This window comes from Anas platyrhynchos, chromosome 15 (genome assembly GCF_047663525.1).
Source record: "Anas platyrhynchos isolate ZD024472 breed Pekin duck chromosome 15, IASCAAS_PekinDuck_T2T, whole genome shotgun sequence".
Taxonomy (NCBI): domain Eukaryota; kingdom Metazoa; phylum Chordata; class Aves; order Anseriformes; family Anatidae; genus Anas; species Anas platyrhynchos.
The window spans coordinates 14,794,924-14,814,907 of record NC_092601.1 but is presented as its reverse complement, the minus strand read 5'-3'; the positions used below and the strand labels follow the sequence as shown (position 1 = coordinate 14,814,907).

General features: G+C 48.1%; 1 protein-coding gene and 1 long non-coding RNA gene across 11 annotated transcripts in view; both read left to right on the top strand.

Moving 5' to 3' along the window:
• The window catches only part of MAD1L1 (mitotic arrest deficient 1 like 1), a 347,495-nt gene that overhangs the window by 324,598 nt on the left and 2,913 nt on the right, over positions 1-19,984 (top strand). The gene's annotated exons all lie outside the window — the stretch shown is intronic.
• Positions 1,333-4,270, top strand: LOC110352823 (uncharacterized). The gene is made up of 2 exons (XR_002402463.4): positions 1,333-2,894; positions 3,013-4,270. It is a non-coding gene; the product is annotated as an uncharacterized lncRNA (long non-coding RNA).

The following is a 19,984-nucleotide window of genomic DNA, read 5'->3' as shown; positions in this document are numbered from 1 at the left end:
GGGACGGTGAGGCATTTAGCAGTTAATGGAGAGAAATGCAGAAATGTGGATGGCAAAAACAGGGGGGTCGAAGGTGGCCGTGCAGCCGTGTGCTGCCTTGTTAGCAGGAGCTCTGGAGCGTGGCTGGCTCGCCCTGTTCAAGACATCCCTTAGCACCGGTGGGATGAGTTTTTCTGTCCTTGGGGGCGCTTAGCACTGTGGTGTGTGCCAGCAGCGTCACGGGAACCTGGGGAAATTCTAGGCCATTTCTGTCCCATGTGGCTTATAAATGAGAGTGCCATTCGGCTGCCGAGGGAATTCCCTTTCCCTGGTGCCCTGCCTCGTTCCAGATGTATGGCTGAGGAACAGGGCAACCAGAGGCCCACCTTTGGAAGTGTTTCTCTAGGGTTCCCATGCTCATTTCCAATGTCACAGAGAGTGAAGCTGCAGATGGCTTTGTCGCCCATCACAGGCAGTTTGGAGGCTGGGGTGGCGTGCTGCTCTTCTCACCTTGACAGCGCTCTTGTAGAGGGACCATTAGCATGGGTGGCAAGTCAGCAGGAAATCAAATTGCCCTGCCCTTTACAAGCTGCCCCCACCTGACCTTCAAGACATTATTTTGTTTCCTGGATGTTTTAAATTAAGTGATATTTCAGCTAAGGTGGTTCCATATAAATTGGTTGGGAAAATGCTTGCCTGAGCTGCGCGTGTCCAGCCGGTGCCTTTAGCTCACCGGGGCTGCACCCTGTTCGTACCTCTTGCCTTTGTTTGCTGGCACAGATTTCTTTCAGATACTGCATTTTCTCCTTGGTTTTCCCATTTTTCCCCTCTCTGCAGCATGAGAACACAGGCCAGCTTACTTTTGCAGGCATCCCCTGCACAAAGCTTAGTTCCTGTCTATTTTATTGCATGTGGATAGCCAGGACCCAAGGCAGGAGTCTGCAGGAGGGAGCTATGCCTAGGAGATGTTTGAGCAAGTCCATGGGACGTGTTCCCTGCTGTATCTGTTTCTGTATCTTGAGTTCATCCTCTAACAGTAACTCTGAGGCCACATACAGGAACATTTCCACAGGCTGAGAGAGAAATAATTTGTGGTTTCTTCTTCGTCATCCAGCGGAGTGAATATCCCTGGGGTGTTACTGGCATTTTTCTAAAGGCTGCTTTACAGGAAAGCGTTTGTAGAAAAATTATCTGCCTCATTGTTATTCATGCCAAAATGTTGGGGCAACCTTCCTTCCCTTCAACTGTGCGGCTAATCACAGTGTGGGGCTGTGCTTGCAGCGTTAGCTGCTCACCGCCGTTTGTCAAAGATTAAAAAATAACAATTGGCAGTCACGAAATCAGTGCAGCTACTGAAGTCAGAGCCTCAGACGCAACCAGAGGTCTATGTGTCTCACGGAAGAAGAAGCCATGCAAGCAAGAAAAGCCATGCTCCCTGTGCTGCTCCGATCCCACCGGTGACATTGGTGGAAGAAATCCGGGCTGTATGCCGGGAGACACCGAACCCATCAATAAGCAGTGGAAAACGAGGAGGGTGCGTGTTCAGAAACACTTCAGGCTTTGGGCTAAGTATTTCTAGAGAGTTTGCTAGGAACAAAAATCCAATTGAAATCAATGGCAGCCTATCTGCTATGTAATGGCAAACCAATACAGCGTGGCATTTGGGTACAGCCTGTTCTCACCTGCCTCTGCGCTAAGCAGACAAGCTGCTGTGAGCTGCTCCGGCTGAGAGGTGTGTGTGTGAATTACAGCCTCCAGCAGGGAGGCACGGGTCCCACCAGCTAAGCCTACAGCCGAGCAAAAAGGCTGCGACCACCTGGCTGGCCCGGAGCAGGGCAGAGATGCTCACAGCCCCTTCTGGTGCCTATCAGCAGCAGCAGCGGTGTGTGCAGAAGGAAAGAAGGGCTATTCATCTCCCAAAAGAAGGGCTGTTCCCCTCCCAGATAGATAAGGCACTTCAGCAGAAGCTGGGGTTGAATTTTCTGGCAGACCCTTGCACTGCACCTCTGTGATGTCCCGGCTGAGCTGGAGCCAGCTGTTTTCCATCCAAGCCCTTATTTACTCCGGCTCTCAGCTGTTTGAGTGATGGCCGAGCTCATCTTTAACGTAGATGTAGGGCTGGGTGGCAACGTGCTATTGAGAATGAGTTGTGGGCATCTCACAGACTCTCTCAATCTGACATTATTGCTGCATGAGAAGGGAAAAAAGAGGATAAAAATCTGTGGCAGGCCTGGCAGGTAAATCCTTGTGAGAAAGAACAGTTGTCCATCACACCCTGGTTGTTATCAGTGTGAACTGAATGTTTTTGGGGCTGTGCTGCCAGCACTTCAGGCCAGCCAGGGCTGGGGGCCACAGCTGGAGGCAGGCTAGGCTAGGTGGTGTCCTGGTGGCGGTGGCCGTGCAATCCCAGCGTTATCTCTGCATGGTGCCCAGCTGAAACAGGAGGTGGAGGGTGACAGCAGAGGTGAAGCAGTGCTGCAGTGCTTTGGAGGACAGTCCTCTGCCAAGAGAGGCCAGAAGCAGGCTGGTGGGCAGAAAACATGATAACGTGACTGCTTCTGCACCAGCAGGTCCGTGTTATGGTCATCGTTTGGCACTAGGGACATACTGAGAAGGTTCATGCATCTGAGCTTCAGGTGCAACTGATGCTTTCAGGACATCTGTTTGCTCAGCTGAACCAAATTTTGGGAAGGTGATCGTCATATTTACCACCAACGTGGGCAGCTCTTTCTTTGGACCTTGAAAAATTGTCCAGGGTTTGGGTTTTCACTTCTGTAATGCAGGCCGGGAAGCTGGGACATGAAAAGGTGCTTGAGTCCAGGCTGCAGTAAATTCTGCAAGAATTGACGAGTTGATTTGCTCTCCTGTCTTGTTCCAGCCATCGAGATTTCGCAGATCCCACAGCCAAATGAAGGGTCAGTGTGGTGACGGTGAGGGATAAGCTGGGACACCGTGCTGCCATTGTTAGTATTCAGGTGGAGTCGTGCAAGATCAGAACTCTAATCTCTTGTTCGCCTGATTCAACTCTTGTAGGGTATCAGCAAATCAAGGTGACCTCTAAAGCAGAGAGGCCCCTTGGAACCAGCAGCTCCAAAGACAGAGAGCGGTGGTGGTGCACAGCAGAGCCGCGTGTCAGCGTGCCCGTCCTGCGACGGGGCATCAGCACAGGGAGGTCCCGTAAGGCCATGAGGCTTTAGGAAGCAGGGAGAGAGGAAACTCTGACTTATTTGTACTGTAAGTAAAAATCTGCTGCTGTTTGTGCTCTGCTGGTTGTCCACCTGGACCCTCTGACGGAGCAGGAGCAACTCTTTCCTTACAACTAAGAGCTACTTCTTGGCAGCTCCCCTTGCAGCACGGCTGTCACTGCTCCTGGTCTTCTCACTCTGAAATGCCCTCACCGTTGTCCTGGATTTCCCTGGGAGAAATTCCCCCTGTTTCTCCCCACGCTTAACAGGAGTGTCAGCATCCACATGATTCCTCACGACTCCGAGACTGCCTTCCGCCGGGAACCTGCCTGCACCAAAGTCCCTGGCACAGTTTGAGCTGCAGTTTTGTCTGATCCTTTTAAGAGTTGGGAATGGCTGTTTTGATGTCTCATATCTGTGAACATGAAAGGCTCCTTTCCCTCTAACTGTGCATTGGGCAGGGCAATGCCTGTCTCTCCTAATCAAAAATGTAATCAAAGATCTCACTTCTCGTAAAAAATGTATTAAAAAGAAGAAACGATGCGGCGTCTTTCTATTGGCTTCGCTGCTGGTTTGCTCTGGTTTCTACTTCTATGCTGCTCCCTCCTGCCTTCCACAAAAGAACCCCTACCTTCGCTTTCCCCATGTCTTGAGAGGTTTAATTGCAAAATGTTGAGCTTTGAAAACAACAAAAAAAAATCATTGTATTTGATTCAAGCGAAATATCGATTGTCCTTGAGTTCCCGCACCGCAGATATCGGCGGCGTTTTGTCAGCGCAAGGAGCGAGTAAAAAGATCACAGCAAGGAATAAATATTCCAAGTGGAAGGAGAAGAAGCTGAGCCAGGAAAATAGCGGTGCCCCATCCCTTCCTCTCCCACAGCTGCTTCTTAATAAATGGTCTGTTGACCTGATGTTAACGTTTCCAGTTTACAGTAAGCAGCATTTCCCTTAAACAAGATCCTGATAAAGCGAAGCGAGGGAATAGAGGGGGTGGAGAGCAGATTTGCAAAACATGCTGGAGTGAGAAAGTCAGAACATACCGTGTGTGTCTCGGGAGTGGGAACATGCCTCAGTGTGTGAATAAATATATAATGTATAGACATATGCTCTCTCTTCTCAGAAGCGGAGCTTTTTGAGGAGTCCCAGACTGCGCTGCTTTCGGCAGCCTGGCAGGGGAAAAGGAATTGCGCGTGCGTGGAGCCTGGTGGAGACAGGTGCTGGAGGGATGGGAGGCCAGCAGTTTGGAGGGAGCATCCTCGCGCCCTGGAAATGAGAGAGGTGACAGAGAGAGGGCTCGGGTGTTGCTCGGGCCAACGTGCAGAGAGCAAGTGGCCTGTCTGGAGAGCCACAACGTGCTTGAGTCTGCTCATTTTCAGCTCACAGACAAGGGCTAATCCTTAGCTAATGGAGATCAGATTTTCATACAAATTCAGATGAGAAGAAAGAGCAGGGGAAGAGGAATCAGATAAGTGTTAGCACAAAGTTATTTGTTAAATGGATTTTTTATTGTTTTCCATGAAGCCTGCACAGAGCTGTTGTCCTCTTTTTAATTCCTCTCCTAACATTTGTTCCCTTTTTCACTGCCTCCACAATTCTCCCATTCAAGCTGAAAAAGCCACCTCCAAAAGACCAGTGTAACATTAGCAGAAATTATTAGCAGCAGTGATTTCAATATTCAAATGGACATAATATTTAGTAATAGACTGGGAGTTGTATAAATAGAGTATGAATGCTTGGTAATGAATCATATCAATAATTTTCACATACAGACTGTGCCTTACATTTCTCAAAGGGCTTTACAAATACCAATTGATTCTCACAGCATGCCTTCTTGGTGGAGGAGTTGTTATTAGTTCCAGCGGAGGGCGAGGATATTGAGATGCAGAGAAATGATGCTACTTGTGTAGTTCATGCTGGGCCCCAAAGCGAGGAATACAGTCAGAAGCTCCTGACTCCCAGGCCTTAGTGCTGGGTCTGTACAGCTCCCTGTGCTTTCTCTGGCATGGCTGGAAGTGGTGGTCCTCATGGACAGGAGCATGAGGAAGATGAGATTTGGTAGTCTGAAGGTGAGGAGAGATGGGTAAAGGAAGGAGCAACACACAGCAAGTGGCAGGACTGCTTAAAGCACAGCACCATAGTCATTGGTGGCACCTGTGCCCCATGCAGGTGGGGGCTTGGTTATTTTATTTTAATTTTTATTAGGAAAACCTGGTTTTCCATGCAGGAAAGCAGCAGCTAAAGAGACACACTCCTGAAAGAGAAGGGCATCTTGAGTCCAGCTGTGCTTTGTCACTCACCCACCTCAGTCAAGGAGGCTGACAGCTGAAGAGTCCCTGAAATAGGGAACGCTCCCTTTTCTCGTGTAGCATCCTACTCAGCAGTCTCCACATCGCCCATCTCGATTTTACTATTGCCCTTCTTAATTCTGCAGTAAATTGTTCCAGTCTTTAATGTCTCTCCTGGTGACCCAGGGATGCAGTCAGTGATGGAGATCTTCTGCAGAGGGAAGAGGCAGGTTACACAGCACACGCCTCAAACAGAGGAAACCTAATTTATCTTTCACCCTTGTGTCGTACTGAATTCACCAAGGCTGGCTCGCTGCTCAGGGGAAGAGGACATGCTCTCGACTTGTATAAAAACATGATATGGTACTTCTAGCCCTTTTTTTTTAAACACATTTTATTTTGACATCTTACTTGCTGTTTTGAATGACACTGTGTGATGAGAAGTTGTCTTTAAGCTGGCCACAGTAGCACTTGGGTTTTTATTCTGAGAGGTTACATCACCCCGAACCCATCAGCGTGTTAAGAGTCCTTTAAATTGGCAGAACAACGCGTGCTGCCCTGCACTCAGCTGTGTTGAATTTCTTCTGCCAGAGTGTTGCTCAATGACCCAGATTTCACAGGTCTTCTCTACACTCCTGACCCACCAGAGTAATTTTGCTATCTCACAAGTTTTTCTGTCTTTGAAGTTAGCAACTGTTGGGCTGACACCGTGGATTCTTGTCTTCACATCAATGCTTTCCCCCCAAACCTCCACGGAGGTTGATGCTGAGGGTGGAAGGTTCATCCAAACTCCCCTGGAGCTGAAAGGCAAAGGAGGGACAAGGAACCCAAGGTAACTTCTTCCCAAAACCTAATTGCTGAGCCCGAAGCCTGGTTCAGCAAACTCCCTCAGCTCTTCATAAAGGGCACAAAGGTGCAAGGTGGCAATCGGGGACCCACAGATCAGATTTTGCACCTTGGGCCTGTGGCCTTTGGAAAGAGCAGGGGCATTCCTCAGCGCCATCCCACAGAGCCAGGTTTTGCCTGTCAAGCTTTAAGGACTGTTCTGACAAGCTTATTGAACAACTTTATTGACTTGTTTTCCAGATGAGACTTGGCCACATTTATTCTTTAAAATCTTTTTGTTCCTACCTCCTTATCAGCTTATAATTTACCTTTCACTGCCCAGTTTCTGAGATACTTCAATATTCTTTTGTGATGATCTTTATCTGAAGATTTTTGATAGTTATTCTAAATTGCATTTGCAGTTTCATTAAGTCTTTGAAAGATGAATGTGTATATTAGTGTCAGGAGGACATAAGCTGTGCTCTTCCAGACAGATTATCCTATATTCCTCTGGGCTTTACCTCAGGTATTTTGTTCCATGAACTGAGCTTAGTATGTTTAGGGACTAGATTTTTTTTCTTCTTTTTAAGAAAAAGAAAGGAAAAAGAAAACATAGCAACGACAGCATGGCAACAGCAGCTGCTGCACAAAAGAAAAATAGGCAAACAGACTTCCGAAACATATATTCACTGTTAAGCTATTTTTACTGGTTGGTGAGTATGTGGGAGTATTATAACAAAATAAGTGAGAAAATAGCTTACAAATAATTCATAAGAAACTTCAGATGAGAACATATCTAAATGACTTCAGCCTCCCAGCTAGCCCTGGTGGTGTATGAATCTCCACATGCACAAATGTAAAGGTCACCTCTCATCCACGCTATTTATACATTGTGAATTCCTTCATGGAAACCTATATAAAATCCCATACAGGGAACGACGTCAGTGGAGCACGGAGGTTAGATAACCGGGCACTGAAAAGTAGAGAATTGTGCGTCCCTGCACAGCAGCTTAAGGACGAATCCATCTCACGCCAGCCTCTCTTCACACCTTAGCAGAAGAGGTTGCCCTGCCATGTGTGTGTGGAGGGGCCCAGCAGCCTGGATGTTCCTCGAGGAGTTGCAGGAGCTGTACGTGACTCCCAGGCACTCTGCATCACTTCTCTGGGGATGTTTCCCCATGCATCTTCTCTCTGCCCTGAGCACGTGGGCAGGAATTCCAGCACAAGCACTTGGAGCAGAGCTCAGCCACAGGTGGGACCATGTATCTTATGCAAAGTGCCAATAGGAGATCAAATAGCATCTCCCTGACCAGCCTAAGACATGTTTAACCTCACCATCCCCTCCCTGAGATGTCCCCCAGACCAGTAAACTGGGGGAAGGCTTTAATTAAATTAAAAATAACTCACCAAGAAGTTGGGAGAAGCAGACTCAAAACGCTGAACTTCTGTACAGTTGCAGCCCAATCCGTGTGCTGTGGGAACCCTTTTGTCTGCTCTGATGTGCTCCATGGGAGACTGAAGGCAAACACAGCCTCTAAAGTCTCCTCCACAATCCTGGTGTTTTTATTGGCACTGAGAGAAACACAGCTCAGGCCTCTGCAGCCAACGCTAGATTCAATTGCCTTTAGAAACAACACAAATCTGTTTTCCTGCTTAAATAAAGTCCTTTGCAGGGTCCTGTTGTGGGAACAACAAGTCAGCTGGCCCTGAATGGAGCAGTCAGGAGGATGAATGGGCTGGTTGTTGGGCTGCAGCAGCCCTGAGCTCGCCGCAGTGCCCGTACTGCAGCACACTGAGCAGGAACCATGCCCACCAGCACCACAGCTGCCTCTGGGCACACAGCACGACCCCGCTGCGGGCTTCATCGTGGCCATCCCTCTTCTGCACCCCTAGGAGCAGTTTATGATCTATTTATTGCAAAACGCTATTCATCCCACGTCTTACATGTTTCCTTCCAGCCCCGTGGCCTGAGGAAGCTCTGCCTGCTGCAGCACAGGGGGGCCTGAGTGCCAAGTCCTGTGCATGGCTCTGCGCTGCCTTGTAAGAGTACGGAGCCTATTTCTTGTCTCCCAAGCTCTGCCAGTGCTTTTCTGCCCTTCTAAGGCGTGACAAGGAATGACTAGGTAAAGGTTTTAATTGTTTTTCTTAGAGACTTGCCTCTCCTTGGAAGTGTGGTGCATAAGTCATTGGGAAGGAGCCCAGTGAAGCTCTCCAGAGCACATCAGGAATGAGGAAGCAGCCGCTGAAGTGGTTTGGTTCCCTCTAAGGCTTTTTGCAAACCAAGTCGAAAACAAGCAAGTGAAATGCGATGCTTAGAAGCACTTTGTAAGATTCTTTCTGGTTTTAAATTGCTTCGTTTGAACATCTTTGTCTATGAAACCTCCAAGGAAACTCATCCTCTTGTTTTTCCATCTGTGTCTTCTGCTTTCTGTGTGTTTTTTACACAAGAGAGCGCGCGTATCTGATGTATATTTATATCTGCACAACTGCACGTAGCTTGAATTGTAAAATACAGGCTGGTTCCACAGGACAGAGGTCAGTGATCTGCAATAAACCCACCAGCTCAGTTGGGATGTGCTGTGTTTTAAAGCGTTCACTGTTTGCTTAGATCTTTTCCTGTGGCCTTCTGTAACATCTGAATATATACCAACCCTCCTTCTGCAGTATATTTAGAGTACAAATAGCCTGGATTCCAGGTACTTGAGGAAATACTTCTTGACTCTTTTGCTGTTTTGTTTGTGTTTGTTGTTTGTGAAAACAATTCTCAAGAGCATTGTTAGGTGTATCATAGCAGGAACACCTCTGGGCGCACTGGGGAATGTGTGAAAGCAGGTTTGGAGAGCTTTTATTTTCACACCGTGTTTCAGTTCTGTAGTGATAAATGTTTTCTGGAGTGCAAACCTGCAGGCCCTCCCCTTGCAGGTTTTGCTCCTTGGAATGTAAAAAGGTTTTTACGTTTCAGGTTTCTGCTTGCAGTAGGGTCGTGTCACTCCTGGCCAGTAACAGGACTGATGGGCTGTGCTGCGAGCAGCACAAAGTGGAAACTGCTGCTGGTCTTAGCTGGAACCATTAGGCAGGTGGGATTACTGCAGGACCTAAGGCAGAGAGAAAAGGTAATGGCATAGCATGGAAAAAATGGGAGAGGAACGAATCTTTTAGGCAATTCTGCATTGGCAATTGACCAGTACGAGCCTGATATCCTCTACCAGAATTTTTCACGACATTCTGGGCTGTGTGCCAGTAATTCCCATGTCCTTCAGCAGTCCAGCTATGGACAGCTGGAAAAGCTTTGTTGGAGTCTCCAGAAATGGCCTTAATTCAGGGCAGTTCTTGAGTTTTGCAGGTGTGGGGAAAGAGAAGCTGTGTGCACACACCTTGCCTGCAGCATCCTGGGTCTGCCTCTACCCCATCAGGTGGCAGCAGCCCCTGCAGGCACATGCCCAGCTTTAAAATCCCCATTTTGTTACGTGCCCGACCCATATGCTTTCCTTTCAACCAGGCACAGAGCATCCTGCGGGGTGAATGAATGTTAGACAGTGACTTTATTGCTGCACTGTCGTAACCACAGATAGCCCAATTATTTCAAATGGGACTCAGCCAATATGTTCAGACTTGATTAAGAACTTTTTGAAAGATAAGAAGCATTTGTAGCTAGGGGTTGGCTCCAGCATTAGTTATTTACATCGGGGTGGGGGGAGATAAAATCTTTTATTAGTTTCGCTGTTTAAATATTTTGGCTCTCCATTCCAATATTGTGGCAAGAAGGAACCATATGTGTTCCTAGAAAGAGAGTCTTGTACAGCCGTTAATCAGGAGAGGATCTATTAATGTATTAACATTTCAGAATAATGAGCAAAAACAGCATGCACTGGAGAGACTAACACATATCTTTAGTCTGCGGCTTTCAAATGTTTGGAAAATGCTATATTCCTCCATCTTCCTGAAGCTGATTTTCTGCCAAAAGAAGTCTTCTGTTGTTAATTTTAGAAAGGTTAAATCTATTTACAAAAGCAAACATAAGCACGGAGCGATGAAAACCAGGAGGATGTGGGGACCAGCAGGCTCCCGGTCTGCAGAGGTCACTGTGGGAGCTGGTCTGGCAGGGAAATGTGTGGGCACAGCCTTTCCTTTCCTTAACACTGGGCAGAGGGGGGACGTGTTTGGAGAAGATATGAAGCCCAAAGGGCTCTGTCACCTTTGCAGTGCCATTCCCCACCACATCCCTTCTCCAGAAGGCAATGGACTCTGTATGTGTACGTTTGCAGTTTGCTGTTGGGCTTTAGGGAGGATTGACGAAAGGCTTGGCACAGGGAAAGGGCAAATTGTAAAGAGCTCGAGAGTGGGAGAGATTGCTGGCTGAGCAGCTTGGTTGCCTTGAGGTCATTGCTAATTAGCTGCATCTTGCCTAAAGAAGTGAGCGTTACATTTTAATGCTGCTCTGAAAACCAATCATGCTGTCTTCCCTTTGCATCCCATGCTATTGCCAGCTTTGCTGTGGCATCTGGAGCGAGCTGCACGAGGGAAGGGAAGAAAGCCCTCTTAAAGGATACGGAAGGATGCTGAAGTGGTAGCAGAGCTCAGATGAGAGAGGCTGGAGCATGACAGCTGTTATTGGATCATGCAAAAAGCCTGCCAGCAAAAATGCATCAATTTGTGTGATATCCGGGTGTCGTCTTCTGTTTTCATAATTGCATACATGGTGTCTGCATAAATCTCTTTCCCCCCCCCTGCACCTCCAGCGAGAGGAGCTGCCTGGTGGATGGCAGCACGTCAGTGGGTGAGCAGCAGCAGGAAGAGACAATCAGCTGGATGTGTGTCAGCTGGGGAGGGCCCCGGGCACATCCCTCCGAGGTTGCTCGAACACAGTGCATTCGCTAACTGCAAAACCTCTCCTTTTCCCCACGGGAAGAGCAGCATGTTCATCCAGACACAAGAACCAGCGCTGCTGTCTTGCCATGTTCTTCAGGAGTTTAGTGCCAAATGACAGCACAGGCGGCTACAGCAGAAGCTTTCAGCAAATGCATTGTAGCCCAAAGGTCTGAGGGGCTCCTAGGGGATACACTGGAATTTCTTCTCCTTTCTCACCAAATGCTGAAATCTTCCTGTTCCTTCGCTCTTCAGCTGCAACCTTTGTCTCTACAGGTGTAGGCTTCCTCCTTGAGGTGGGATCAGCACTGTCTGCATGAGGAGAGAAACGTCCTGGGATTTTTTGTTTGACACTGGGTTTCCTCATTTCCTGAAAGCAAAATACACTCAGTTTGCACAGCCCAACTGGCTGGTTTCCATACGACCTCAGTCTTGACTTTTTCCTGCCCATGGACGGCCGATTTGGTTGAGCCACTCCACAAATGCAGCTACCGGTACCACCAGCTCTCTGCACTCAAAAGTCTTGAAGTTGAGACAGAAATGGTGGGATTTTGGAAATAATAACATCGTCTTCATAGCATAAATCTTGACTTCTAGCTATAGATGCTGTCCGAGAAATGTGCTTTCCCACAGTGGGTTAGTGAGGGTTAAAACTCAGTCTTGAAGGCGCAGGAAAGAAGTGGTGTGTGTCCAGACAGAACCGACTTGCCTTCTTTGACTTTCTGGGTAGTGACAACTCTTGAGCGCTTCAGTCCTATTGACAGTGGTGCTAATGACAGTGATTCCAAATGAAGAAAATGAAGAAACTGTGAGCCAGCAAGAGAAATAAAAGCTTCTTCCTCAACTCACGCTAAGACTGTGGAATTTGGTTGTTGGTGTTGCAACAGCAAGTAATGTTATTTTCAAAGCCAACACTTAAAATTCCACTTTGGCAGGTCGTAATTATGAGTGAGTCACACTGTCTGATAGGAAAGAGTAATTATTGACCAGTTCTTGCTCCTGGTTGAGCGGTGGCTTTAGTCTCCCTGCCTGTAACGCCGTGCGCTGGCTCTGCGCACGGGTGACTAACGCATTGCCGATTTCCTTGAAGCAGGATTTCATCCTGCATTGTAGCCCCGGGTGCCAGACTATGACAAACAAGAACTAGAAGAGGGTAATGAATAAACATGGTGAGAACTTCAGCTGCAGTCTGCCATCAGGTCCATCTGTTACGCCTTCCCCCACAAGCCTTGCAAACTCAACGAGCCAGGGACAGGCACGCTCCATGCACTGGCCCGTCCTACAGCCACATATCTAGGGTCTGATTGTCTGGTCAGCAATCAGTTTATCCCTTATGCTCTCTTGAGCCATTATTGGTCATTGGGTTGTGTTTAGTTCTTCAGCCATCCATCGACCTTGCTTCAGACAGGACTTCCAGAAGGATACCAAGAAACGAGGGTTCATCACCCACCGGTGCCTGCTGTATCGCCAAGTAGCAGTCACTGCGGTGAGACGTGTGTAAGCTGCTCGTTTAACCATCCCAGCCTCTCTCCCTCCCCCGGCACGCACTCACCCTCCATCTCCTGCAAAACCAGGTGCCCAGCTCCCCAAAGAGGGTGCTGGGCGCTTGTTTTCCAGTTGGCAGCCAGTGAATCCCAAAGCCTGAATGGCCGATTTGCACCAGTGCCATGTGCAAGCTCTTTGGCTGGGGCGCGTGGTGGTTTTTCCTGCTTATTTGTTTGAATCCCAGGAAGGGAAAGCAGAGGCCCTGGCAGGAGCACGGTGCAGAAGCAGCGAAGCAGAGGAACGGCACATGTCTGGTGTGACTCAGTGAGCAGGGAAGGCTCCAGCAAGTTCTGCCTGTTGGTGAGCGCTGGGTTGCTCTGGGGAGCAGCTGCCCATCTCCCAGGCAACCGGGCAGCTTTTTGTAAGCTGCCATCAAAACTCCCCGTGGTTCCAGCTGTCCCTCGTCACTGCAGGGTTTTGCAAACTTTGCTGCTCATGTTCTCTTACAGATCTCATGCTCACAGCTGCAGTTCACAAGAAGTGGAGTCTCTCCCCGCTTTGGGAAGTAGGCCATCTGAATTAAAGCCCACACAGATGATTTTCTTCCATTTCTGCCATCGGAGCTTCGTTCTCGTGTTCCAGAAACCCCATGTTCTCAGTTCTCTGCTCCACCACTGCTTCCAGCTCTCCTCCCAGCAGGGGAGATGGAGGAGAATGTGACAAGCAACTTGACTGGTTATTGAGATGAGTTTGCCTTCCAAAATAGAGATTCTTGTGCATGGGGTTTATTTCCCAGTCCCTGGTATCTCCCTCAAGTTGTCTGTCTGCTCCTGGCTCTCCTGGGGGAGAAGTTTGGGACCTGGTTTGAGTCGCACCCACTTTTCCCTTTGCACCAAGCCACCTTGCTCACCAGGGGCAGCTACAGACCAGAAACTGCCTTTGGATTGCAGGGCTGCAAGGCAACGCGAGGCTGCAATTCAGCTGGAAAAGAGAACTTAAATAACACCCAGTCCCTAGCATCGCAGGCTACGGCTGCAGAATCATTTCAGAGAAAGTAACAGGAGATTTTTCTCTTCCTAATTTATGTCTATTCCGCATATGGCTTCTGTGGAGTCGCTAATGTTACAGACAGATGGGTTGGCATTTTACTAGACAGAACACATGGGCTGGATGTTGTTAACGCTTGTTAGCTCCTCACTCTGCAGCTTGACCAGTCCAACGTGGTCACCTCGCAGATGGCTGGGAAGCTGCAGCCTGGGTGCCACAGAGATCCAGCTCCGTAGCGCTTGGTCATGGCAGCAGTGCTGATAACGTGCGTTCAGCTGCTTTTCCTGAAGGGCTTCACTGTAGGTCAGAGGTACTGCACCTATGGCTGGGGGATCGTCACATCTTCCCCATATGCAAAGGAGAAGCACTGATTGGTACAGACCCTGAGCTTTCTCGTGAGGTATTGGCTTTAAAGGCTTCAGTTCCTAGTTTGGATTTTTATAGGATGGCGTTAGGAAATTTCTGTGAGCCCTGTGCCTTGCCCTCATCTACACTCCATTGCAGCTGACGTTTATAAAACACCCTCTGTCTGGCTGTGAATGGTATTTAACAGTCCAGAGGCCTGTTAAAAAGTTGTAATTTAGGATCTCAAGCTCTGACTATAGCCTAGGTCTGTATTAGCTCCGAGTGGACAGCCAGTGCAATTTTCCCATCTCTGTGCCGCGAACAGCGCGCTGTGATTTACTCTCACCAGTCTCGTATTCAGCCGAACCATTTCTAGGTATCACCGCAGCAAATCTCCACGGGGTGAACGTGCTTGATCGCTGGCGTGGCGATGCCCATCAGAACCTGTGGATGAATCGTTTATGTTCCCCTCTTCCCTCTGACAATGCTGATGTTCGATTCACGCCGTAATGGCAGGAGCCTGAGTGCGTCCTACCGATGAGACAGGGAATTTGGGTTTCTCTACTTGTCCTTTAAAACTCTGAGAGCACTTTTGGAAAATGCAGGGGTATTAATCCACACCGAGCAGTAGTTCTTCAAACCTGTGCTTTAAATTGGATGTATTTGTCTCTGTCTGTCCTGAACTGTTGAGTAACATTAATGCACCCTGATAATAGCTGTCACATTTTACCCCGGGGGTTGCTCCTCAGTGATAGGTGAAAGCACAGCAGTTCAAAGACCTGTCTTTCAGGATGAAAAGCTCTATAGGAATATTCAGATATAAAATAGTAATAGTATGAACCAAAAAAATACGCTTCCCTTATTTTAAAGCCTTTGATCTTATTTTTATGGCATCACATTTGACAGTCTAAAGGGCATTAACCTGTGGGAGAAACCCTTTGAGAAGATGCTGACTTGCCCTCCGCAGCACAGAGCACCTTCCCCCGGGATGAATACCAACCGTTTTTCCCTGTCGAGAGAGGAGCAGGTACTTCAGTGCGTGGCTGTGCTCTTTTTTACATTTTTCTTTTTTTTTACATTGGGTGCAGGGTAGCTCTCGTACATCAAAACACGTAGCTGTAGGGATAAACTCCCTGCGCTGTGTTTCTTCGGTGCTGAGCTGGTGAGACAACCCAGACCCCATCGCTTCTGTCCCCGTGTGTAGTGCCTGGGTTGTGCTGCTGATTAAAATGGAAGTATGTGAGGTGACCTCTTGTGCCGAAGACATTGTGGGGTTGTGGTTCATCTCAGTGTTGAATAATAAGAAAGAGAAAGGAAGTGTTTGCTATAAATCTCAGCGCAGGCAGGGCTGTTTCTCACTTATCCCACCACAGCTTTCAATTTTCTTCTTGGCATTGCCAGGCACTTGCTTTTCTTTGCTCAGCAGCTAAAAGCAGCTTTTTCATTACATTTCCTGGAAGGCCCTTTACAGGCATCCATCCCTCTCTGCCTCATAAATTCACTTTATACAGCAAGCTGGCAGCACAGAGGTCAGAGGTCTTGGCAAGAAGCAATTATTATAAAGAAGTGCTCTTCCTCTTTTGGGTTACAAAGAGGATGTTATAGGGGGAGAAACTTCACAGCAGACAAGGAATGGTCATTTGTGAAAGGTAGATGACTTGATTGATGCCGAGCTGAGCATCCTGCAAGAGCTGTGTTGGGAAGGCCAGCAGAAACCTGCCCGCTGCCACAAAAAAAGGGAGAAGGAAACCAGTAAACAGTTTGCTAAATAACCTCATAAATATTTCAAGGCATAAGCACATCTTGTGGTACAATTTGTTTTTTGTTTTTTTAATATTTCTCTAATTTTAAATGAACAGCCTCTAATTAAAGTGATTTAGTGGCTACCTGGGGACCTGGTATTTGAGCGGTGCGCGATACTTAGGAGAGATTGATTGGCGAGGCGTAATTCAATTGGGGGATTTTGATAATGATATCATCACCCGAGAGAGCCAAGTTTGAGCAATTACACAGATCTCAAAGCCTCATGTTTGGATTGCTCGAACTTCGGCAGGCACTTTCCATGTGTGCACACACACACACACGCATGCACGCCTTCTTTTTGCTTTCCTGTCCGTTGCACACCGCAGAGCCCTCCCGGGGCAGCAGTGAAGAAGGCAAACACTAATTTTTCATAGGCAATGATGCATATTTATACCAGTCTGTGTTAGAAAGTTGTACTTCCCACCCGGCTGCTGGCTCCCAGAAAGCAAACGCTGGACATCCATCGGCAGCAGGAGCTGATTTTGGCATTTGCTGGGCCCTTGAGTGTTCTGGCTGGCTGCTCCATGGGCTCCCCGTGTGTGTATGTGCCTGGCCGATGTGACCCAGTGTGCCTTGTGAGTGTGTTGGTGTCTCACCTTTGCTTTGGAGTTGTGCCTGGTGCCTGGCAGAGCCGGGGAGAGGCTGCCAGCCCCGTGCAGTGGCTGCGCGTGGGCAGGGCGGCCTTTGACATTTAGAAAAATCTCAGCGTCCGAAGCAAGAGGCAGAAACAAAAAGATTTTCTTGTTTAAAGGTCAGAGCAGGCGGCTTCTTAAAAGATGTTTTCAGATTTCTTTGTTGACAGGGTTTACACAAATTAATGGGAGCCAAGGTAGGCGGTGGTGAGGGGCCATCAGGACCACGAGCGTGCCCAACGCGCTTGGTGGCAGAGGCTCTGCAGCACATACAGTGATAGCATTGTAGAGGGTTTGAGAAGTGATCTGGTGGCACAGCAGCCCCTGGGGACTTCTGCTGATGAGGGATGGTGCTGGGGAAGTGAGAGTGGGCAGCACCATGAGGACAAGGGGCATGGCCTACGAGCTGAGGCAGTGAGAGCAGAGCGCGGCCGTGGCACAGCCCGCAACACCAGCAGCGCCCGTGGGCCTGCGTGAAGCAGGGGGAAGCTCTGGGTGGTGTCTTGGGTGTGAAACCACGTTGGGCCTTCCCTTGGCAAGCACAGGGCCATTTCCCTCGTGTATTCAGAGCAGGGACCCAGCACAGAAAGTGATTTATGGAAGGAGCATAATGGATGAGAGATGGAGCCTCCACAATACATTCGCTGGGTAAATGTCACTGGGCAATGATTCACTTGCTCGTTTTGACCCCTCATACATCTCAGACTTGAAAAGTTCTGTCTAGTGTAGGAATGGGCGAGCAGCATCTGCAAGGCAACATCTTGAGTGTGCCAGAGGGCAGAACACCACTCTGACAGCCCTACCAAAACCTTGGATTTAACCCTTCCTTTAACCCTTCCTCACCCTCAGCACGTGTCTCAGCTGGGGTTCCCAAGCTGAGCAGTGCCAGGCACAAAGCTCCACCATCACCCCTTTCAGCTCACCAAAAACCATTTGGGAAGTCCGCCTCCAGCCCTTGGATGGGTGTGTTTAAAGATACAGGAGCTCGTGGTTGCATGGATTGCAATCCTGAATTTCGTTTTCTTGATGTAGAAATCAGAGGTAGAATATGCACACTGCTGAAATCTCAAGTTGTATTCTTTGACATTCTCAAAACCCTCTTCTCCCTTTTTCCAGATTTACTCGTTTTCTCGTGATACCACATCCACATGTTAGCCTTTCCCTTGGAACATGCAAACATCCTCTTTTCAATCTTATTCCGAAGTCTGAAGACCCCCCAGAACGCTGGGTTTTATGCTCAACTAGTAATTTTCAAGAAGGATCCTTCGGATGCCTACATTCACGCTGCGTGGCAGTTTATAGCTGATGGCGGTTTTTGAGCCAAAGTAGGGTCATTCATTGTTTTTTCTAGCTGCTAAGATATGTTACACAGCAGAGGAAAATAAATATATACAATAAATTGTAAAAAATGATGTCTTTAGTTCTGGGTGCACTTGTGAACCACGCTAGCTTGTAAATGACCAAACGAGACGCCGCCAAACTTCTGACACAGCTGCTTCACAGCTGGAAAAAGAAGGAGATGCCGGGACTTGGCTTGTAGGGAGTGGGTTTTTTTGCAACAACATGGGGGCAAAGATCTGTGTCAGCAAAATCAATGCAGCCAGAAGCCCTGCATGTGTTACATCGAAGTGCCAACTCTTGGGAGAGCCTCGTTGATGGTCTGCACAACCTCCTGGCTGCAGGAGTGCCCAGTGCCCAGTGTGTCATCTGCTCCTTGCTGATGGTCCCTGCTGGAGAGGAGGACTTGCTTTCCCACCACACTGGTGTTTTTTTGAGAGTTTTATATGTGTATCTAAACTCTAAAGCCTTGAATAATTTACCGATTTCCAGGGTTAAAAGGAAGATTTATGATGTTTCCTTCTGGCAGGCAGCAGCTGATCTTGATTCTCCTGGAAAAGCACTTGTACTAACAGCTCCTTTCTCCGAGCAGAGCCAGGAGCAGCTTCTGCAAGCTGATATTGCCATGTGGTAAATAGACCTGTCTTCTTCATGTTTTGCAATATAATGCAATCTGCCCACAGATCTGATGGAGTAGCACAGCCTGCAAAGAGAAAACAGGGTGGCACCCTTCAGATCTGGGGCAGGAGTCGAATCCCCCAGCAGAACCGAGTGAGCTGTAGCACAGGGCAAAGACTGATTGCCACTGCTTTGCTAGAAGAGGTCCCGATAGGCCTTAAATCAGGCCGAACTGGCAACAGGGCTTAGCGAAACCTGCAGTCTTTTCCTTTTTGCAAGTATTTGAGATCTGAATAAAACATAACACAGACCTGAATCTCAGTAGTTTAGTGAGCCGGGCAGATTTTATTCCCATTAATTAGAAGAAACCAATGCAAGCCTGTGTGAAGAGTACCTGTGAGATGATGTTCTGGTAGTGCTTCTGCATCAGGGGCATTTCCCAGATGGGCTTGGGAGGTTTTTGGCTTCATCTTAACTTGGAATTCCCAAGGAGGCACCGCCGGGGTGAACGGTGATTGCGTTAGATGGAGCCTGCCACTGTGGGTGCTTGGCGCATGCTGTCAGCTTTGTGCTCTTGTTAGCAGGGGTTGTGGTCAGGAGCTTTCTTTGGGGGTTGAGATTATTATTTTTTTAATTAAAAAAATGATTAAAAATGAGTAGAGGAAGTCCTAGCTATAAACTGTAAAGAGAAGGACTGGAGGGCCCTTACAGCTTTGTAAGGAAATTTCAGCTTTGTGCCTTTCATAAAGCCAGCTTTTACACCTGGAGTCGCAGGTACACTCTGCACTGATCCAAAACAGCATGAAACGACTGGAGCCTGCGGTGTTCATTCAGCAGAGCATCGCCTCCAGTGTCCTCTCCCTTGTCTTCCCTACATCCCCTTCCCTTGCCGTGGTTCCCTGCTTGCTGCCCCCGCGCCTCCCTCTGCCTGCGGCTCACCGCGGTTCCAGGTAGGGTGCAGGCTCTTGAAAAGAAATCCCGTGAATTAATGGGAACGTATCGCTGTTATTTCTTATAATCACTTCATTTGTAAAGCACATGCTGCAAAGACACTCCTGCTGTTGAGCTCAATGGCAACAAATCTATCTATATATCCCAGTCGATTCTACGTTATGAACAGATGGGTGAAGGAAAAAAAAGGGTAATAAAAACAAATATTAAGAACAGTAACAATGATACCAATTTTAAAGCACTCCCAGAAAATAGGCAAGGTTCTAAATTTTTTTAAAAGCGCTGCAAAATTGAACGAACCAAACTGCAAGTGCATCCATCCTCAAAGTTAGCATGTAAACATCTCCCGGCAGAGAAGGAATTGCCTTTTTTCCAAGTGGCTGCCTTCTCGCCTTGTTCTTGTTACTGAAGAGATCATAAGAAACCTGGGTGAAATGTCTGGGTTTTGAATGCTTTGGGGCTTTTGGATGCTTTTTGTTGTTGTTTCTTTCTTGTTTTTGGGGGGCCACAGTGGGCAGACGCTGCCTCTCTCCACCGTCCAACAACCGAGAGAAAGCACAGCCCCATTGAACGCAGTGGGAAGTAGTGCTCTTGTCTGAAGCACGTGTTTGTTCCTCTGGCTT